This window comes from Zalophus californianus, chromosome 1 (genome assembly GCF_009762305.2).
Source record: "Zalophus californianus isolate mZalCal1 chromosome 1, mZalCal1.pri.v2, whole genome shotgun sequence".
NCBI lineage: Eukaryota > Metazoa > Chordata > Mammalia > Carnivora > Otariidae > Zalophus > Zalophus californianus.
The window spans coordinates 52,500,851-52,523,771 of NC_045595.1; the positions used below are offsets into that span (position 1 = coordinate 52,500,851).

Here is a 22,921-nt window from a genome sequence, read left to right on the forward strand (position 1 = left end):
CCCAGCCAAGGAATGTGAGTGGAGGAGGGCAAGTTCCCCAAATCAAAACTGAGGTGCTATCACCTGAAGAAGCTGAGATGAATGTCAGGCAAGCAGAAACAGCTTCCATTTTTGCCAGCCTTGTATCCTTGCTCAAAGCTGTGCCCTGCATCTCCATCCACGCAGCTCCGAATCATCCTTTGGTCCTCAGTTCAAATGGCACTTCCTTGAGGAAACCTTCCTGAACCACCCTAAGCTGACCTAAAATCTCCTCCCCCACCCCCCACCAAATGTATGCTCCTGGCAGAGCTTGTCATTCCGGGCTTATTTGGCTATCAGACAGAATCCCATCTCTCGTGCTGGACCAAGACCGCCTTGAGGTTTGTCTTGTCTACCACTGTGTCCCCAGAGCATAGGACAGTGCCTGGGAAGTAGAGGCTCAATAAATATTTATTTGAAGTACCAGTGGAAGTTATAAGCATATAGGAACTGGTGACCTGTGATGGGGGGAGGGAAGGATGGAAGATATCAAGGAAGGTATCAGGATTTCATGCTTGTGGGTGACTGTGGGGAAAGAGGCAGGAGAATTCAGGGTGGCCTTGGGGAGCACTATGCATCATGGGACCCCAGGATGGATGACCCAAGCAAGGGCCAAGATGGGATAGAGGATGGCAAGTCAATCAGAAATGCCAGACCTAGGGAAAAAGAGGGGGGGCGAAGAGTAGGTCAGGGCTGGAGAGAAGGAATCCTTTCTATGAGTCCTTGGGGAACCGAGAGGAAAGGGCAGTTGTGGCCCCATTCCCAGGAGCCTTTGTGAAAATGGAGGTGGGGGGCAGGGTTAGGACTTGGTAAAGGGAAGGGAGGGAGTTCTCAGGCACTGGGTTGGGATTGGCTAGGAGAGAGGCTTCTCTGGGACAATCCCTCAAACCTCAGAAACTGGAAGTAGGAAAATGTCTTGGGGGGTTCCGCCACCATCCCTTGGGTGTTGTTCCAGGTTGTTATCCCTTTTTAGTAATCTGTTTAACCATCTGTCCATCCACACACATAGCCACTTGTGTCTGTAAGACCAAGCCCTGGCAGCAACCTGCCCCTCCCTGCCACAGGCACACCCCCAGCCTGGCACCAAGAGCCAGTTAGTTAGCTTCAGGTCAGAAGTGGTGTCCCCCTCCTAACAGGCAGCGGGAGGCTGCCCTGCTGGGAGAGGAAACAGGGGGCAGGAGCCCACCCACCCCCACCTCCACCAAGGGGGGTCTTGTGACCTACAGAGAGGAGGGGGTGCCAGAGAGAGAACCAAAAAGGACAGACCAACAGAAGCGGACTGCAAGGATGGAAAGAGAAAAGCCAAGAGGGAAATCCGTGTTGAAAAGGAATGGGAAACTAAGACCAAGTCAGGAGGGCTGACCATCCCAGGCCAAGGCAGGGAAGAAGCCAACTGACAGAAGGAGAAGGAAGGAGGGAATGGGAGGAGGAGGGGAGAGGGGAGCAGGCGAGACGGAGTGGGGGTGGGCTGGCAGAGGGAGAGAGAGAGAGGAGGGAGAGAAGGAAAGGAGAGAGGAGAAGAAGGAGAGGGGAGAACTGGAAAGCGGGATGGAGAGAGAACGGGGCAGAGGAGGGGAAGGCAGAGACAGCAGCGGCGACGGCAAGGAGAAAGGGGAGAAGCTGCCGGCGGGGAGCCTGCGGGGGTGGGGCGGCCGCGTGGGGAGTGCGCGGCGCGGGCCGGGGCGGTGGGGGGAGCGCGGGCGGGGGGCGGAGGGCGGGCGGCGGACGGCGCCCCTCCCCGGGCTGGGCGGGCTCCCGGAGCAGCGCCCCGCCCCCCGCCCGCGCGCGCTCCCGCCCTCCGTCCCTCGCTCCCCCCCCCCCCCGCCCCTTCACGGTGTCCCTCCGCCCGCCCTCGGAAAACCGAGCGAGCGGCGAGGTTGCGGGCGAGCCGCGCCGCGCGGAGGAGCCGAGGAGCCGAGGAGCCGGGAGCGCAGCGCGGCCCGAGCCCGGAGGGGCCCCGCGCCCGGAGCGCACCGCAGCGGCCAAGCTGTCAGCGCAGCGCCCGCTGCGGGCAGCGCAGCCCGGGCCGCAGGTAGGAACGGGCGGCCGGCGTCGGGGCGCGGGGCGCGGGGCGCAGAGCCCCAGACGGCCCCGGCAGATAGGGCCAGGCGGGGTGGGGGCGGACATCCTGATTCCAATCCCCGCGCCTCGCCTTGTCTCGGGGCCGCACGAAGGAGCCCGGGACGCCGCTCCCACCGCCGACGTGAGCCCGGGCTATTCCCCTGGGACGCGCGCGGGGGGGGGGGTGGGGGGGGGGCAGGGGACTCGTGAGAGCGTCGCGAGAGTCTCCTGCCCCTTCCCTGTCGCGGAGCCCCCTTGGATCTCCTAGCTGGCGTTGGAGTCTCCTAGTTGGAGCCGTCGAAGCGCCGCGTCCATTTCTCAGGGGATGGCTGGGGACCCTGGGAGTGAATAATACGAAGAGCGTTTGGGGGGCCGTGGCCACTTTTCCATCTCAGGATCAGATGCGCCGAGGTAGAGCTGTGCGCCTCATTTATTCTCTAAAGGGCTTTGGGGCGAGCGACTTGGGGATGGGTCACCTGCTTCCCATCCTGGGGCAGCTCAAGCTCTCAAGAAATGTTGGCTAAAAAGCATTTACCACAGCCAGGGCTGAGCGCACACTAGCTCGCGCCGCGCTCTCCACCCCTTTCCCCGAGGAATGTGGGGTGAGGGGAGTCCCCCAGAGGGTTTGAGGACAGTGTCCCCTTGTCGCCGCGGAAACTGTTTTCGCCTTCTTGTGTCCCACATTTACTCCCCGGAGATGGGGAAAGGGAAATTGTCTGCCTCAGTTACTTACCCTGGGGCAATGACTCCGTGGTCTCCGTGTCTGGTCCCTTTGTGCCCACCATCCCTATGCGTGGCTCCCATAGATGCCCTGTTCTAGCTTGGCTTGGTCTTCAGACAAGGAACTTAGACCCGGCAGCCCTGCCGAGGCTCTTAGCTAATCTCTTCCCAAAATGGACATGGACCCCAAGGAGAAAACTGGATTTTAAAAAGCCAAATGATTAAGCCCTGGTTCTTCCTGATATGGGGCTGGAGCACTCCCTCCCTCTCCTAGAAACCCCAGCCTCATGCCCATGAAGAACTGGGGTGGACCAGGAAGCACGGAGTAAAATGGCTCCTGATCTTTGGTGACACCCCCAAAACCAGAGGCTTTCAGGCTATGTGAGTGGACTTTGGGGTCGACCTTCATTTTTCTGTGACACAAAGTGGGTGTTTGGAGAGAGAGGGGGTGTTGGGTGCTGGGTATTGCTTAGATTTTTCTCTGTCTTTGGGAACTTTGGGGAAAATGTATTCATAAGGGAGTCTGAAAAGACTGCCCCAACTCCCAAATTCCAGAACAAAGGAGATCAGTGGGAGCTACAGGCAATTTGTACCCTCTCTGTCTGTCTCCCTCTCCCTCTCTTTCTTTGGAGCACTCTCTCTGGGAAGGGTTGACCCAGCCTCTGCTTTGGGTCTGGGTCTGAGCAGTCTGAGGCCCTCCCCTAGCCAGAGGAGGAAGAGGAAACGTTGCCCTTAGAGGTGCAAGTCCTAGGAGGAGTGGAAGGGACCTTTCCCCAGAGCATCCAGGGCAAAATGGCTGAGCCTTTCTTGAGTCTCAGAAATAAATTGTCAGGCAAGCAGCAAACAAAGAAAGCTCTCTCTCTCTCTCTCTCCAGCCAAGCCCTGGCTCAGTGGCCAGGGCTTGGAGGACAAACAGTGAGTCCCAGGCAGGGGCACATAGCCGGGCTTGTCTGGCACAGCATCTGGAGAGTGGGGCGATCCCTCAGAACCACACAGGAGAGAGGCAGCTGCTGTGGAAGAGGAAGCAGGGACCATCTCTCTTGTGTGCAACCCTTCATTCCGGCGCTGGAGGTGTGGTGGGAAGTGGGTCCCCAGAAGCTCAGGGTGGAGCTGAGAGGGGCATCGAGAGGCCCAGAAGGAAGCAACTCAGAGGGTAAAGATGAGGAAAGAGCAAGTCCATCAAAGCTGAAAGAAGCACAATAGCTCTGTCTTTGCCGGATTCCACATGCCTGGCAATCAGGAACTCCAAATGCCATTTGTTTATGCATGGCCCAGCACAGAGCAGGCACTTACAAAGTGTCTTACAATAAAGCCTGCATGGATGCAAGGTGACAACAGTGCTGGTGTGGACCGACCTGCATTATCTTTCTATGTCACTGAGCCAGGGAGGCTCTGAAAGGTAGACTCTAAGACCAGAAGCAGCCCTGGCTGAGTTGGCTTTGAGCTGGGGTGCTGCCATTTTCTGGCCTGGTGACCTTGGGTAAGTTCTCATCCCCACTGGAAGGAGGAATGGAGTACTGAAATCTTCCAGTGTGGCCAGCTCATAATTCCTATAATAACCTTATGCAGTAGGTACTCTTCTAATCCCCACTTCAGAGGGGAGGAAACTGCAGTACAGAGAGGGGAAGTGACTTGCCCAAGGTCACCCGGCTAGGAAAAGGCAGGGCAGGGATTTGAGCCCCTCTCTTCTGATTTCCTCGCCAACACTCTGGCCCGCTGTTGGGTCTCTGGGCCTCAGTTTTCACCTCCATAGAGTGAGGTGGAAGGGTGATGGTGAGGACTGAATGGTTGACAGTCTGGCATATGCTAAGAACTTGAATAAAGCACCAATGTCAGGTGGCTTCTCGCCATCACATAAAGACACATTCCTAGGCTTGGCTGTGAGCTCAGCAGCTGAGACAGAGCTGTCCCAAGCCACTTGGAATTCCGAGATGGCTTTTTCCTTCCTCTCCTGTGATGTATATATATCACAGGCCGAGTGCCAACCATTAAGCCTTGCCCACCACCTCTAGACCCCTGCATCCAAAGTCCATCCCCAAGTCTGTCTTCTTTGTCCTTGGGAGCAGAGGGGATGCTGGAGCCCCTACCTGTCACCTGGCCCCAGGTGTGCCCAGCTTCCTTCCCTTTGATCCCTGAAGCCACACCACCCCAGCAGCCCTGTCCCTCAGCTGCAGCTGCAGGGCCAAACCCAGTGAGAGCCCCTTAATGGCCTTCTTCCCTGGAAGGAAACAGAGATATGAGTGTCAGCGGGCCTGTTTTTGCCCGTGTCAGAACTGCCCCTTCAGTTTCCCTTGAGCAGTCACCTGAGCCGCTCTGTGCCCAGAGAACGGTGGACAGAGCACAGTCCCTGCCGCGATGGAAACAACCTTGAATCTACTCCAAATGCAAAGAGCAGCAGGGCCCCTTTCTGTGAGGAGATGGGGGACCTCCGATGCTGCTCTGTGGCATTCCTCTGCACCTGCTACTCGAATGGGCCTGGCACCCATGCTCCTTTCTGTCACCTTTTTGCCCCATTCCCTGAAGGTTGCTGGGAGGTGGAGGGAAAGAGTGTGGTACCTAAGAGGGGGAAATGGCTGGGAGGCCAGATATGGACCCCAAAATAGGGCTTCCCAGGAAATGTGCCTCCGTGAGCTTTGTGAACATCCAGCATCTTTGCTCGGAGCTCACCTGCAGACCTCAGAGCCAGGGGGAAGGTTGGCATGAAAGTCGGTGGGAAGCCAGCTAATAGTAGGGATAAGGGCTGCCTGGCATAAATGGTAGGTGTGAACACAAGCTGTGATATTTCAGCACAGACTTGGATTCAGTCACAAACAGCAAAAAAGAGAAAAAACCCACTAAATATTATTCCAGTGATAATATCAATAACAATAATGTCTAACAGTTACTGCGAGCTGGTGATCTGCCGGGGAATATGCTGTGTGCTTTACTTACATCATTGCATTTAATTTTCACAAAACCCTGTGGGGTACATAGGATTGTCCCTGTGCAGATAAGGAAACTGAGAGGAAGAAAGGTGAAGTTGCTAGCTGCAGGATTGGTAGGCTAGTAAGTGGCCCCTGGAGCCTGAGCTCAGCCATCATGTGCTGACATCCCTGCCCCGGAGGAGCCCCTGGTGCTGTTCACTTGACAAGGACCACATGCCCCATTTATGGAGCTGCACAGTTAGAAAGCACTCCCCCCTTTTGTTTTCCAACAATTGAGCTTTGCCACAGCTCTGGGAAGCCGGTGGTGTTCCTTAGGGGGAGCCGAGGCACGGAGAGATGAGTTTGTGCCCGAGGTCCCTCAGCTGCTAGGGTGTAGAACTGGGATCTGCACTCAAGCGCCCTGCATCTTACAGCATATTTGTGAGCTAGACTTCGAGTTCATTTAAAGCTGGTTTTAAAGTTGTGCACCCAGCCACCTTTCCCTAACTCTTAGGTGTCCCCAAATTTGTTGCTTACCCTCTCACTGCTCTGGAAGCCATTGAGAGTGGCCGACGAAGTCATCGGCTCTGTTTACCGTGATCTGACATGACACGAAAGCGGCATCCAATTTGATGCGAGCCACCTGCATCGAATGGCCTTCTATTTTTACATTTGTCACAAATTGGAAATTACAAGGAGGCCAGGTCTTGCAGAGTGATTGGCCATGGCTCTTTAAAAGCGGGGGGTGTGCAGCTAGGTGGAACAGGCCACATTAGGGTGCCAGGGGCCCTCTTGGCTGCAAGAGAGACCCCTGGCTTCCAGGGCTGGATGGGATCCTGGCATTCCGACCAGGCTAGAGGATGCAGGAGTTGGTGGCTGCCTTGGACGGTGACCTGCAGCTCTGCCCACCTGTCAGTGCATGATGTCTGCAGGATGAATGTTGCATGCCAGCTCCTGACACAACTGAGCCCTGGCTAGAGGCACAGTCAAGGTCAAAGACGCCCCGAAAGACATTGACAGCAGGCTGTTTTCATGGCCTTATTGTTTGGTAAGGAGGTTCTGTCCAGGGAGAGGGCAGTAGCCACGGGAGGTAAGCAACAACATTTGGTATCAATATTGCAGTTTGCTGGAACTTAGTGCTGATAAAACTCCTGGTCATCAGAAGAGTACTTTGCGGTTTACAGAAGAATGTTCTTGAAGCTGTTCTGTCTTTTGATCCTGTAAGAAGTATTCCAGGGGAAGAAAATACGGTCCTTAATATCCTGGAGAAGAATCCTCTGTCAGACAAAAAGAGACATTTTTTTTTAAAGCTAGTGTTCTCATAAAGCCCAAGCCAGAATGACCTTGACTCAAATGAGGTCTCTTTGTACACACGAGTACACGCACACTTAACGCTTAGGTAGAATTCTATAGTTGAAGTTTGCAACAGCCCCGGGGGGTTCCAAGTGAAAATATTATTGTTATTATTATTGCCGTTATTATCTCCATCCTTTGGATGGGGAAACTGAGGCTCAGCAAGCCCTGAAACACACTTATCCCTGACCTCTGGCTTCCCAGCTGATGGGATTCACCTTTACAAAACCCAAGTCCGAATTCAGCAGGTTGCCCCTTGAGAAGGAGCCCGATGAGCCTGATCTGTGGCAGGCAGAACCCCAAGCCCACAGGGACTGATGGCAGGATGGTGTGGGAAGGCACAGCCACGCAATGTGGGAAAGGGCCCCGACATTGTTTAGCCTTCCCTGTCATTCTGAGCTCCAGCCAGAGGCTAACATCTCCTCAGTTATGCCCAGAGTTTTTGGAGTCTGACGCATGCTCATTTGGCCAGGAGGCCCCCAGCGGTAGCCAGATTTGGAGGGAAAGGAAGGGATGATCACTCTCAGACAGTGTATGAACACAAGCATGCTTATCTAGGTGGATTTGGGTGAAAATAAATACACCAGGGGCCCTGTGAGGTTATCTAGAAGGATCTCAGGGCCCTGGCAACCAGGAACGGGGTGGGGCAGTATTCATAGGTGAGCCTTGGGTTGTTTGAGACCCGCTGGAGGAGCAGGCTGAGTGGTTCTGAGTCCTTTCCAGCCAAGAGGGTAGGAGAGGGGAGAGAGTCAGTTACTTCTTCTGGCCATTACCCCACTTCCCCTCTGCCCTTGCTGGAGATGATGAAAAATCACAAGTTCTGGGAGCTTCCTTCTGGGGTGTTGGGGGGCAGGGGCACCTGAGAATTTGACTCTTCCCCTCCCTGCCTGGGCAGCCAGTCCCCAGCCACTGAGTGTGGCGCGTCCCCTGGGCACCAGTCCTGGGCCTCCTGAGGATGGTGAGAAGGATGCTAGCAGAGAGGGGTAGGGGAGATGGGGGCTACGGTCCCTGTGGCCAGAGGAGGACCTGGAGGCTGAGGACAGTAGAGTCACTTACCCTGGCTTGCACAGCAGAGTTTGAACCCATGCCTTGCTAATGCCGACCCCCACGTGCGTTTTCATGCTACCCAGTAGCTCTGGAAAGCACCTGAGTAGAGGTCATAGTGGAGGAGATGGAGGCTTTGACTCACTGAGGCAGAGTGTCAACTATACAACATAAAAGCGACCAAAGCCAAAGGTGTCCGTGCCCTTGATTCTGAGGTCCAGCTCCCCTGCTGCCTGAGTCCATTTGTCCCTTTGCTCCCATGTCAGATGTTTTCAGAACTTGAGATCAAGGACTTACCTATGATTAAAAAAAAAAAAAAAAAAAAGTGGGCTTGGGAACGGGGAAGAAATTGTCATACCGAAGAGTATTCTGTGAAGATGGAATTTAAATGCATCATCCATTTTTAACAGGTTGGTAGCAAATGATCAGATAGCTACAAGCCTTTCCTGGCCTTTGAGCTCTGACTGTGATCCAGGCACTGAGCTGAGGACTTGACAAGCACCGTTCTGGGATCTTCCATAAGGAAACTGAGGCCCAGGGAGCTCACATAGTTGCCCAGGGTCAGCCCTCTGACGTGCCTTGCAGCTCAGATCTAGGTCTGCAGGACCCTGAGTCCTGGGCTTGCATTCCGCGCAGGACTCGAGTTTGCAGGGGATAAAGGGCAGGGGTCCTTCCCTTCTCTGGACTTTGCTTTCTCAGTCCATAAAGCCAAGGGATTTGGACTGGACTGGATGATGGGCTGCTCCCCAAGCCCGGCGCTGGCTCTCCAGGCAGGGGGAGGGGAAGGGTGGCTGCACGCCCCACTTCCTCCTCCATTTCCCCCATAATAGCCTCCCGAGACTAATGACTGGGGACGGTGAGAGCCCTTTCTCCAAACGGCAGTGAATGCCTCTAATGACAGAGCAGAGACAGCACTGTTAATTATGCCGCGGGTATTAAATGAAAATGTCGACCTGGGATGAGTTTAATAGCGCCTCTGGGCTGGCCGTGGCCATGCCGAAAAGCGGTGCCGTGGACCTGGGCTGAGGCTGAACCGTCCCCCTCCCCAACCACGGGTCCAAGCCAGGAGCCACAAAGCCTGGCCACACTGGTCCCCTCCCCAGCGTGGGGTCCGCAGTGGCTCCTTGGAGTCACGGATGTTGGTGGCCCCTCTGGGACATTGTCATAGAGGCCTCTGGGGGCCTAGACAAGTTACCTTCAGGGATAGAGGTGGGCAAACAACGGGGCCAGGTAAGATTTTGAGCACCTTCTGTATGCCATGTCCTACCGTGGGTTGTGTAGACAAATCAGGTATTGTTTCCAGCCTTGGATGAGCGGCTCACAGTCAAAACTGTACATTCCCTACGAGCAGGAATGCTGTGTCTTCTGGTGTCTCTGGGGCCCAGCATAGTGGGACACAGTGTAGGTACTTACCTCTTGCTTTTTATGATCTACAAGTCTTCTTCAGTGAGAGCCAGAGGCCACAAGCACATTCAGCCATGGGCTGAGAGTGAGGCACGACAGGCAGGTGGACTGGCTGCCTTCTCTGGCCTTCCTGGACAGCTGGGCTTTCTACCTGCTGGGCGACCGTGGACAACTCTTTTGCCCTCTGAGCCTCAGTTTACACATCTGCAAAATGGGGAGAGTCAGGGCTATGATGGCTGCAGGCAAGACTGTGTCTCCTAACCACCCCCAGCTCTGAACACAGAGGGTCACAGAGATGGCATAAACATCTGAAAAGTGACATTTTGGTGGGCAATTCAGCAGAAGGAGAGAGTTTGGTCACTAACGGTAGCTTCTGGTTCTTCTTGTGGATTTAGGATGTCACTCAAACCTCCATCTGCTCTCCAGTGGCTCCAGTCCCTACCTCCTGCTTCCTGGACCTGGAGAACTGTTTCTTAGGTTTTTCTAGGCCAGAGAAAGTCACAAAATCCACTCATTTCAGATTCCCCTGGGTTACAGATGAGTAAACTGAGGCCCAGGGGGGAGGAGCCCTAGGGCCACAGGCGCTAGGACCCAGAGCTTCTAACCCCTAACCCAGCACTCTTTCCCCTGCCCTAAGCCAGCCCAGCTCCGCTGTTGAGAAATTATTAAATAGAGTTGGTGGAAGGACTCTGGTTGCCGTGACAACGGAGCCTGTGTCCTCAGGAGACAATGGTGTTGTACAGGCAGAGAGATGTGTGTTGAATGCTGATTCGGGACCTGCTGGAGCGAGTGAGCACGAGTGCAGGGGGGGACTGTGTCTGGGGTTTGAGCTCCCCCAAGAAGGAGATTCGGGCTGCTGGGTGGGGACAGCTGGGGGGACACTCGCCTCGCCTAGTTCCATCCTTGCCACAGCCTCGGCAGAGAGGGACAATTACCTTCCCTTCGTGGAGGCATGAAGTAAAGCGAAGAGAGGTGAACTGACTCCTTCCCCAGGTCACACAGCCAGGCAAGACGTGGAGCTGGGATCAAAACTTCAGACTGGTGTCAGAAGTCTGGGCCCTGGGGAGGGCTTGGAGGGGCCCGTGGGGAGCATGGGCAGTGGGTGGGGTGGGGAACCAGAAGGGAGCCAGCTCTGAGCACTGCACTCAGGGCACCTCCACCCCTCTAAAGACTACAGAGGAGAGTGCTCATGGAGATTCGGACGGGCCAGGGATGACAATGAACAAACTCATGAACACCTTCCACTGGGGATGTCAAAGGGTATTCCTCCAGCCCAGGAGGAGAGGGGAAACATTACGTATGGCAAGGTAGCTAACTACCCATATCAACTTCGGTGCCCAAGTCCAGTCTCACCCTGCCACTTCCTAGCTGCGTGACCCTGGACAAGTCACTTCACCTCTCTGAACCTCCACGTCCTCATCTGCAAAATGGGGACAATAACAGACTTCCCTCATAGGATTGTTCTAAGACCAAATAAGGTACGGTAGATAGAGCGTCAAACCCGGCTCCTGAGCATAGCTCAATCAACAGTAGCTAGGCTTATTAACCAGAGAGGAGAGGCTAGGAGAAGGAGCCGCTCCCAACCACGTATCAGCTTGTAATTTGTGGTGTCGGAAGAGTGGAACTGGCTAAAATGAGGATAAGAACGATGAATAACTGAGCTCTTCATTCCAGGCTAGTGAATATCAGTGGAACAAATGAACAGCCCCATCACTAAAAATATACATCAATATTTCGCATTTGGAAAGCATGATTGATATACCTCACTGCAGCGTGCTCTCCCTAAAAGCCCATGTGCGAACCAGGCTGGGGGAAATTGCCTTTTCTCTCTGCCAGCTATCTAAATGACCCCATGCTGTAAACCCTTTTGGAAAATAAATGCTCTCACCCACGCTCTTTCATTTCTCCCTCCTGCACAGCTGGTGCAAAATATTTACTCCCCTCATCGGGGATTGGGGAGCATGGGGTTAACACCCCGAGAAACACCGAAGTGCATCATTTGCATGCTGGCAAAGATGTGATGGAGCTGGCAGACAAGCCCACTCCTTTTGGGAAGCAGAAAGAGGGTGCCGGACTCAGGCATTGGGCTGTTTTAAAAGCAATGGTGAGAGCTGGGATCCTGATGACTGGGAGGCAAGCAACCATTTTGTTTGTTTCCGCAAACCCGTCTGAGCAAATCCACCCCCAGAGATAGCAGCCTGTTTCTGCATTCCCAGAGAGGGATGGTCATTTGTTCGCTGCTGATCCTGGGGCTGGGTGACAGAGTGTGAAACAATGAACCTAAAGACCTCAGATTCCCACACCTCGGACTCAGGCCAGCGGGAGAGGGGTGAGGGGGACTCATTCAGTGGACACATGAAGACGGCTGACATTTAACTGGGATTTGAACGAATGTGCTAATTGCAGGAAAGGTACACACATCCACTTCGGGAATAGTGTTTAATGAACAATTTGCTCTGAGAGTTTGATTTGATCAGCGTTTCCCGGTGGCTGGCACTGTTCCCTTACATCGATTGCCTATAAGTTAAGATAACTGTGGCATTCTGCCCAGGACTTTTTTCCCATAGCTATCAAAAACAAAACAAAACAAATAATATTAGCCCTAATCAAGTGATTTATGATAATATCTGCCAGGTAGCAAGCATTTTCCTCTGTACCAGGTTCTGTGTTAACCACTTTACGTATCATCTCATTTAATCCTCATAGTAGCTAAACGTAGGTATCATCACCTCTGTCATAGAGAGGATGGGGGACTAACCCATGGTCACACAGCTTCTGAGGGTTTTCTTGCCCTCAGGGCCAATGCCCTTAACCGCTCTCCTGTTCTGCCTGTCCCTGTCCTAGCTGACAGATCAACCTCCGAATACCCTTTGACATCCCCAGTGGAAGATGTTCATGAGTTTGTTCATTGGCCATGGACTTAAAATGTGCTCAGTAAAAATCCCGTTTTCCCAAATGGGTAGGTTTTTCTTGCTGCATGTGATTTTTCACTTTACAAAGAAGGGGAGATTCATTCTATAAAGTTTCCTTTAGAAAGCTAAGTGAATGAATCAAGAACAGATGCATTGGCTAAAGTGAGCATTCATTTGAGTCTTTTAAAAATAAAATCAGCTTTCTCTTGGCGGAAATATTCGAGACCCTGGAATCTGACCCTTAACCAACTTCAAAAATACACACCCTCCTCATTCTTGCAAAATATTCTAAAGCAGTGTCTCTCAACATTGTTTTAAAATCCAGCTGAGCTTGTATTAAGAGAACAATAGGATTTGTTGTTTCCCAGATATAAAATTACAATTACAATAGTGAATGTGTGTTTTTGATCACTCCCATCCCTGAGAATTTTGCCCATCTCCTAGAGAAGGGGAAAGAGTAACTTAGTCCTTCTACCACTTAGAAGAAGAGCTTTCTGGAGTGACTAGATTGCAAACTCAAGGTCCACTGAGAGCCAGGCCGGTCAAAGAAATGAGTCAAGGGATCAGGAACAAGATAATAGTCATGGCGGGACTTACAGTAAACTGGAAAACGCATGCCTACTCCCTCCCCTCAATACCTGCAAGTTCCAGTTTTAAAATTCTGATACCACTCAACCAAACACAGGTGGGGACCCTCTCGGCCCCTGCAGGCTATCAGTGTGAGATCCCTGCGGCTTCTTACTGTGATCTTGATGCAGACAGTTTATCTTTGGGGCTTCAGTGTGTTCATCTCTAGAATGGAGCCAATAAAGCCTGCAGAGTTGTAAACGGAGCCCTGGGTGTGGAAGCTTCATAATGAACTGAAGAAATGCCCAGCGCCATTGCCGCGGAAGTGCTATTCTGTGACGCCGAGTCAGCTCTCCATGTAGGCGGCGTGTCTGCGTGTGACTTATTACAGATTATCATTTAGTTCAGCCCGTCCCTGCAGTGCTGTGTTTTCCTTTTTCCCCCAGTCTGAGTTTTTAAAGGGCGTTTATCCTAATGCCCTTCAGAGTCCTTCAAGCACATCGTCAACAGGAGAGAGCAGTGATGTAACCCCCCGGGTGTTCTTACAAGTGTGTCTTAAAAGGCGAAGAGTGATGTGAAAGAATGTCAGGTGGTCAGCGTGTCACCCTCATTTCCTGATCTGAATGAATCCTTTCTGACTGGGTGAGCCGGGGCCTTTTCAGAGGCAGCCCCTGGAGCACAGAGCTGCAAAATTGCACACAGCCGGCGAAGGAAGGGAGGGGGAAAGGCGTAGCCTGGAACAGGACGGTGAGGGCCCCGAGGCCGGTGCCCAGCACAGGGTACCTCGCAGTAGGTGCCTCGAGCTGTCCGGACAGACTGATGGTCACAGACAGATGGGCTGGCCCCCAGCGAATCCAGTTAGACCAAAGGGAGGAAGCCAGCTGGGCAGACCCTGCCACCTGCGTCCAGGGTCACAGCTCCTCAACCACTCGAGACTGTGGGCTCTGCCACCACGTTTCTCCCTGCTGAAATACAGGCCCCCTCCCTCGTTGGTTCTCCGGAGGCTATCCTGAGATCACAGAGTAGAGCCTTGCACAGCCCACAGGAAAGGCACAGCACCCCTTCTCCACTGTCCTTATTTTTTTCTTTTTCCTTCCGTCTTCCTCCTGTGCCCCCGGCTCTCACCTCTCTGCTACTCCCCTGTCCCTCCGGTTTTCTTTGCTCTCCTTTCTCCTCCTCCTTCCTGCCCTCCTCACTCTGTCCCTCCCCACTCGTCAGCACCCACGGACGGCTGGACTCTGGGCCCCAGGCCCCTGCAGGCACGGCGGTGTCCGCTCCAGTGTCAGCGGAGCAGGCGAGGTCCAGGCTTTCCATACGGGAAGCACGCAAGAGCCGGTTCCCAGAGTGTGCTCATCTCGCAGTCCTGTGACCTCACGGTGGCACCCTGAACCTGCTGCAGTGGGAGCGTTTACACCCCAGAATCAGCTTTCTGTTCGTTTTCCTGAGGGCCCCCTTGTAAACACCAGCACACCGCCGCTTCGGAGACCAGTGCCACCTTCCCAGAGGCAGACATTTCTTGAGGACTTATAAAAACAACGTCTCCTGTCACAGAGGGACAGAGTGACAGGTGGGGACGGAAGGCGGAACTCAGGACAACATGTATACATCTGTCGCTGTTTGAGCGGCTGTGGGCGAAACAGGACAAGCCCAAGACCCGGGTCCCATCTGTATAGAGGTGACAGTGTAGCTGGGGAGATAAGACCGAATAGTCATTAGTAGGATAGAACTCAAGTTGTGAATAGTGACAGGGCCTTCCCCTTCACGCCCACCATGATCCCAGCTCCTGTGCTGTCCTCCCATCCTGCATCTCCTCCCCGCCCCCCGGTGCCAGGCCCCTGCCAAGTCATCATCAGATCAAATCTCCCCACTTTTGAAGGCTCCAGTTGCCCCCAAGTCCCCCACTCCCAGTGCCCAGGGTGGGGAAGAGGGGTTAGAAGCATGGGCTCTGGAATCAAGCCTCCTGGATCTGGGACCACGGGCAAGGTGCTTTACTGCTCTGAGCCTCAGTTTCCACATCTGCGCAGTGGGCTGTGATGGGAGGTAAATATGATCACATGTGAAATGCACTAAACATATTAAGCAGTTAATAAATGTTCAGTGTGGTCACTGCTCTTATTACAGGATGCAGTGCACCCCCTTTTCCTGCATTCAAAGCCCTTTATTGTTGCTTTCCACCTCTCCAGTTCTGCTCCTTAAATCACCCCAGCTTCTAGCCAGCCATGCCAGGCTCCTCACTGGCCCTAAATGCATTATGCATTTCCCCCCTGTTCTCTCTGCCCAGAATGGACGAGCAGCTAGGCTTGGGGTAAGGCAAGGATTCCAAGCCCGCTTTCTCTGCCTGTGATTATAAAGAGAACCTCCCTATTTCTGTCAGGGGCACAGTGCCATTCTCTCCCAGTTGTCTGCCAAGGGGGCCATCCCTCCGACTCTGGGCTGATGAAGAAATTATCCCATGCATGCTGGTTACCTGTGGCCCAGCTGTCCCGAGAGCCCAATGGCAGCTGGCCCAGACTCCAACTGGCATCTTTATTCCCCCGCACCTAGTGTGGGACCTGCTACCCGGATGTGCACGGTCCATGCGGGCTGGATTGGATTGAAAATTGCCTTGACAAGGAGACCCTACTCCCTTCAGTAGGGCTTTGCAGACAGTTGTTAGCAAACCCCTGATTGGGTGAGCTAGACATGCAGGGTGAGATGGGAGTGAGGACACGGATTAGAAGGGGAGCTAGAAGGCGCGGTCTGGCTCCTCTCCTTGCCCACGGAGGAGAATCACGGCACAGAGAGCAGAAGGGGCTGGCTGGAGATCACCCAGCTGTTGATGTATGCAGTGGATTCCCACTCAGGGCCTGCGGCTCCAAAGACTCCAGCTGGCCACGCTCCCTCTTTGCCCTGCAGACGTGGCCCGAAGGCTGGCCTCTGCTGTGGTACACAGAGCCCGTATGTGCAGTTGGAGGAGAGCTGGGGACTCCCAGAAGGGATCACCACCCTTTGGGGCTGAATGACACCCCCCCCCCGCCGGGGGACGCTAATTAGAGCCTCCAGCCCCTGGGGCTTAGGGAGAGCTGCTCAGCCTGGATCCCATGTGGCCTCTTGTTGGCTCCTAAGACACTGGCCGGTCTGCCCAGTCGGCCATGGTGACAAGTTAGCCTCTCAGTGAGCCAGACCTCAGCAGCCTCCCTTGGGTTTCTTAAAAAGAGTGGCAGGCCTTGTCCTTATGGGGGTTTGTCCTGGAGGGAGTTGCTTGCTGGAAATGGGCACACACCCTAAAAGTGGGGTTTGGGTATCCCACTAGAGACCGCAGAATAGAGTGTTTAAGAGCATGGACACAGGAGCCCAGCTGCCTGGGTTCATCTTAGCTCCCCTCGCTCCTAGCTGTGAGACCTTTGGCAAGCCACTTTAAGTGCTCTGTGCCTCAGTTTACCCATCAGTATACGGGGAGGGAGTGAGAATAGTTAATACACATAAATCATTTAGAGAAGACTCTGGCATGTTAGTAAGTGCTGGGCTCACTTCTTTCCTGCACTCTGAGCTCTTCTTTTTCTTTCCTTCGTTAATGAAAAGTTGGGGATTTTTTTCCTGTGTGCCACCACAAAAGAAAGAGAAGCTCGACTTCTGGAGTTTATTTCACCTTTAGATGGGTCTGTTAAGCCTCTAGCAGTTATAAAGCTGATTTTTTTTTTTTCACACTCTGGTTGTTGGGGGTGGGCGGGTGAGTTCTCTAGCCTTCTCCTATATTCTGGCTTTGGGGGCTCCCCGGAAAACCAGAATTCCAGGTTCTCAGAGGCTGCAAGCAGAGGGGAAGGGCTTGAGCCTGGGTTTTCTTATCTGCATGGGGCTATGAGGCTGGGGAAACTCAACTACGTGTAGTCACGTCTCTTCCCTCAGAACCCAGCAGAAAGGCTCAAATAAGTGGTAAGGCTACATCTAAAGGCTTCAGAGAATTTCACACAGGCCCATGTCTGGGAGGCACCTGCTTGGTGAGCAGATACCACCAGACTGTGAGCCTGGGTTAAATCCTGTGTGACCTTGGACAGGTCATTTGACCTCTCTGAGCCTCAGTACCATCATCTGCAAAATGGAACCAGTAATCATTTTAGCTTCAGTGTATTTAGCACTTGCTGGGCCGGGCACAGCACTAGAAAATTCAAATCCAGTCCTCATTCCTCATGAAGTGGTTCCTGTTGGCTCCATTTCCTTATGAGGAAACCAACACTTTGAGGAAATAAGTAACTTACTTGAAAGTCACAGGGGGATGTTGTGAAGTGTAGGTATTCAATAGATGCTATTAAGAAATGCGCCTGGGTCTGCAAATTATGTCTCAGTATGTTGAGGCAGGTGAGGAGTTTGTGCCAAGACGTGGAGCTGCTTTCCTTCATCTCTTGAGTATGAATGTGTAATGAGCTGAGAATTGGGGTCGTGGGGGTCTCCAAGGATCATACCGTTTGTATCCTGTGTGACCTTGGGCCAGCCACCAGCCCTCTCTGGGCCTTGTTCTTCACCTGTAGATTGCTGGTATAGACCAGGGGTACCAGTGTGGCAGAGAATAAGTCTGGAGCAGGAAGGAGGCTGCATAGGTCCTGGCCCTAAGCCCCACTGGCTGTGAGGGTCCAAGGAGAAGGATCTACCATCTAGACCTGCAGCGTCCAGTTTGCCTGCAGCTCACATCCTGGCAAAGATTGACTCCTCGCCCCCAGACTCGGGTCTCTGAGACCTACGTCCTGAGGCCTTGTAGACCCTCTCCAGCTGCCCCTTCTCCATCAGAGCACCTTCTTTAGGGGTCCCTCCCTAACCTTCAGAACAGGTGGTGTTAGAGGCTGCCCACAGCACTGGCATCCACCTGCCCACTTCTATCCTCCCTCCAACCTTCTGCACGTGATTATCAGCTATTAATTGGTCCTCATATTTGTGCCATGTTTTTCAATTACAGAGCACTTCCCCGGCCATTCATCTCTTTGAATAGCAATCGAAGCTGCTGTTTATTGAGCACTTCCTGTGCACCAGGCCCTCTGCTCTCACCAGCCTCTTTCCATGCATTATCTCGATTCAGAGTTTCACAACCATCCTATGGAGGACAGGAGTCCAAAATTACCACTGAGGAAACGGATACTCAAGCACACTAAATATCTAGCCCCTGGTCACACAGGGACTGGAATCAAGCTCTGTGAAATAATCAGGGGCATCCCTAACCTACGGCTTCCAAAGCTTCTGTGTGCACCCGAATCACTGGGACTTTGTTAAAATGCAGCTTCTGATCCCATGGGTCTGGAGTGGGGCCCAAGATCCTGCATTTCTAACAGGCCTCTGGGTGATGCCAATGCTGCCTCATGGAGAACCACACTTTGGATAGCAAGGCCTTGAATCACCAAGCAGTCTGAGACTCCTTCACCATAGCCACAGACCGGCAAGCCTCAGTTTCCCTATCTGTCAGCTGGGTGAAATAGCCTTTGGCTTACAGAGATGGAATGAGGACTGGATAATAAAGCACCTGTGAAATGCCTGGCACACTGTAGGTGCTCAATAAATACTGGCTCTTCTCCCTTGATAGGAGCTGGCGTGGGTCTGGGTACACAACAGATGCTCAATAAAGCCTGTCCAATTTATTGAGCCTAGCATTTTTCCCCTAAAGCAGAAAATAAACTGCATTATGTTTCCCTTTGGAATGAAGCCAAACCCAATATTAATTTTTTTCTTGAACTGCAGTGTTCCAAAAAGAAATAAAAGCGAGTAGAGTGATTGCAGTATGAAGCAAGCCTCTGTAATTTCTGTAATTACAGAATGGGAGCAAGACAAAGCAGGAGTATGTACAGCGCCATGGGAGGGAGTGGGGGCCCCTACTCCCAAACCTGCTGCTCCCCCACTCTTGCCTTCCTGGCACTTCATGGTGCCCCCCTCCCTCTGAGCCTCCTTCTGGGCCCAGCCCTAGCCTTGGACAGTGGCAGCCCTGAGACACTGGCCTTGGCCTTTTGGCCTCTGCCCAAGTCCCCACCCCACGCAGCCATCAGTCCCTCTGATGCAGTGGGACAGAGGCGGGATTGTCCAAGGCGGCTGCCACTCACTCCCCTCCCCCCAGCCTGCCATCTGTGCGGGCCTAGGCTGCTGAGAGCCAATCTGCTAGCAAGGCCTGCAGGCCCCACCTCCAGAAGAGATCCCTGGTCCCACTCCTCACCACCTCTGCCCTAGCTGCCACCATTCAAGTCACTGTCCTCTCTCACCTGGACTCTCAGCCTCTTAATGAGCCTCCCTGCTTCCACCCCTGCCCCTCTGCAGCCTCTTCTGGACAACCACAGTGAGACTCTTAAATGTAAGTCAGATTTCCCCTACCACTTACACCCTCTACTCTCTCCCATCCCGTTTAGAAGAAAGTGTGAACTCCTTGCTGTGGTCTCTGAGACCTTGTGTGATCTGGCCCTTGCCCGCCTCTGACTAGTTCTGTTCCCTCCCGTACTGGACTCCAGCCAGCACAGCCTCCATGCTGACTCTCAAACATGCCAAGCTTATTCCTGCCTCAGGGCCTTTGCACTTGCTGTTCCCTCTGTTTGAAATAATGTATCCTAGAGAGTCATATTTCTGGCTCCTACTTCAAACTGAAAAAAATTTTTGTTCAGGCCAAATTAAACAAGCCCAAGGGCCAATTCTGACCCATTTTGCCACTTCTGATCTAGACCTTCCAAACTTCATTTTTTTTTTCTTATAAAGCATTTCCTCACTCAGGGATTGGCAGAGGTATTCTTTCTGCTTGGTCTGGCCCCATTTTTATTGATGGTTTTAGGACTTGGTCTCAAACGGCAAATCGAGGAAGGAACAGATTCATGGGAACATTTTCACCACTTTCTTGCCTCGAGTCTCTTTCTTTAACTCCTTCCCAGAGTCTCCCTGAGTGAGTCTTCTTCTATAATCCTAATCCGATCACATCATCACCCCTGTTGCATCCCTGCAACTGGTCTCTAAGTTCCTTAGCCTGGCTTTCAAGATCCATCACAAACTGACCTTCCTATCTTAAAACCTTTCTACTTCTGTTCCTGCATTTCCCTCCACTTGGGATACCCTTCCCTCTTTTGGAGCCTGATGAACACCTATTCAACCTTCAAAACCAGTTCAAATGTCCCCTCATCTGGGATGCCTTTTTTTTTTTTTAATTAATTAATTTATTTGTTTTAGAGAGAGAAAGAGAGCAGGGGAGGGGTGGAGGGAGAGAGAGAGAATCCCAAGCAGTCTCCATACTCAGCACGGAGCCTGATGCAGGGCTCGATTCCATGACCCTGAGATCATGACCTGAGCCAAAACCAAGAGTTGGAGGCTTAGCCAACTGAGCCATCCAGGCACCCTTGGGATGCCTTCTCTGGTTGAATTCAGTCATTCCTTTAAGCCCTGCAGTGTGTTGTTCATACACTCTTGCTGCACATATCACAGGGTACTATGATTGGCTACAGGCCGAGATATTTCTCCTTCTAGGCTGTGACCTTGTTAAGGTCATGGACCCTGTCTTATTAATCCTTGCGACCCGCACATCCAGCCCAGCTCCATGAACACATTAGGCCCTCGGTAAATATTTACAAAATGTAGTCTTTCTGCTGACTCCTGTTAGTTTCCCTGATTCAGACTCTGGTTCAGAATACAAAGGGCTTGAAATGATTGTTCCATCTGTATTTCAGCACACAATGCATGCTGAGCAGATACTTGATGAATGAAAGGAGGAGTGAATGAGTAGGTGAGTGAATACAGAGGATGTGTCACTGTGGTCTCACATGAACTGTGCCCTTTTGAACGTTGCTTCGGTGGAATTCAGTTAATATGGGGAAAGATAAAGGACTCGGAGGAACATGTAGCCAGATCCTTGGTCTGCCACATATTGTCACCTGACGAGGAAGAACCGGAAGATACTGGAAGAAGGCCTTGGAAAAATGCCTCAAATCATGAAGCGGTGAGAGGCATTCCTTTTGACCCACTCGGCCAGCAGGTAGAGGAGGGCCGCACTGTCGAGGGGGTGGAGAGATAGAAGGTCCTTCTGCTGTGGGTCCGCGGAGCCATCCTCCAACCCGGGGCAGCCCCTGCCCAGCAGAGCACATCCTGCCTCCAGGAAAGGCTAGCATGGGCTCCTGCTTCCAAAATCATTCATTTTCTAGAAAGATAGCCAGATTCCTTTGCTGGGCACTTGCACGTGCCTGTGCTTTCCATGTGCTGTTCTTTCGTGAGAGAGGGAAGCAACAGGTTAACCAGATGGTGTCGGGAATGAAAATTCGTCAGCAGCTACTCCTCAGGTGTTTGAGCAAGGCCGCTTCTGGAAGTGTTGTCTGTAAGCTCCGGGTCCCAGGCCTTTTAACTAACGGGGATCCCTTGATCATTTTTGTCCCATCTACTAGAGGCTTCGGGCTTTTGTTCCTGCCAGACTTGACTTATTATGGAATAATCCTTTATTTTATTGACAAACACACAAATGTACCACTCCCAGCTTCTGCCTGGCCCAAGGGGATGGTATACAGAGAGCCCAAAGCGGGGAGATTTGAAATTTTTATTAGCTAGTTTTCCCCCATGGAGGCTAAAAGGACAATTTCCATCGGTCTTCTGAAAATGCTGCAAGTCTCTGGAGGGCCTGGCTAATAAGCCCTCGATAAACGTTAGCTGCTGTTAGTCATAATGGTGTCATCACCGCTGTGCCTCCCAGGTTAGGAACCACGATCTGTACACAGCTGGCAGTCATCAGGATGAGGATGCCCTGAGCCCTCGCTCTGAGCCAGGTGTTCTCGCACAATGCTCTACGTGCATGATCTCATTTATCCTTCACCGCAACCGTGTGAATGAAAGATTATTATTATTTCTCCATTTTACACATGAGGATCCAAAGGGGGAGGAACATGCCCAGCGCTAGTAAATCTCAAGGGGAGCCAAGTTCTCTGATGTAGCACCTTCTCACTGCCTTGCAACCCAGGGGGCTTCTCCGTAGGAATCCCCAGGGGAGCACCAGTTGTATGAGCTGGCGGCCTTATAATGTTACCTTCACATTTTTATCTTCTGAAAGGAAAGCTCCATCTGGTTCTGTGGCTCTTCAGAGGGCGGTTACAGGCACCTGCCCGAATCTTTCCCGTATTCCGAAGATAGCGCATGTGCCTTCCTCATGCTGAGCTCTTCAAGCAGCCGTGGTCTCTGATCTCTCTAGCCCCTGCACGAGGGGGATGCTAAATGTGCTCAGGGAGGGGGTGGAACTCTCCCTCCTCCCGACCTTCCACCTCTCCTCTGTGTTGATGTTGAATGGTTTCTTCAAAGGACACACACACCACGTCTCACCCCCTTAAACACGCCCTACCATCTCGCCTGCTTGCTGGGAGTGAGCCAGAGCTGCACCTGGCTGGCTGGCTGTCTGTCTCTCCCTGCGTGGTGTGGGGCAATCGGAGGTCCAGTGCACAGTAGATTTTGGAGTTTGGTTTGAGTCTCCACGGATAAGCAACAAGTATATCCAGCGGGGGGGCCAGAAATTGTTGTTTCCATAGGGCTACTAGCCTTCCTGAGAACTTAGTCAAGTGGTAAGAGAATAGAGATTCAAGACTTTAGCAGGCATCCCCTGCGCCAATGTGAGCAAAAACAGAGAATTTTATTTTACCACAGTGGGGATGCTATCTTTGTAAACTCTGAGCATTGGAATGTAGCCAATCTTAAGAAAGCCTGGAATGGCAAAGACAAATGCTTTCAAGACTGTCCATCTTTTGACCTCTAATTTCTTTCCTCTTCAGCAGACCGACTCTCCCTGCTCCTCTGAGTACAGGTGGGCAGAAGAGAGCTGCCTGAGAGTTCCCAATTCCCTGGACAGGCTGGCCTTCTTTCTCAGCCTCATGCCAAATTCCCAGGGAAGGAGCTTTGATTGACTAGCCAGAGTCAGGTGATCAGCCCTGGTCCAAGGTGATTGGATCCTTTTGAACAAACATGGTGGCTGGAGCCCACAAGGGT

The 22,921-nt window shown here is 52.7% G+C and overlaps 1 protein-coding gene across 2 annotated transcripts in view; it reads left to right on the forward strand.

Annotated features, from left to right (window-relative positions):
• Positions 1 to 1,877: 1,877 nt before the first annotated feature.
• Positions 1,878 to 22,921, forward strand: part of SLC6A1 (solute carrier family 6 member 1) — a 40,881-nt gene continuing 19,837 nt past the window's right edge. For both annotated transcript variants that reach the window (XM_027586460.2, XM_027586459.2), the window contains exon 1: positions 1,878 to 2,050. The gene's annotated coding sequence lies outside the window, so the exon portion shown is untranslated. The remainder of the gene's footprint in view (positions 2,051 to 22,921) is intronic.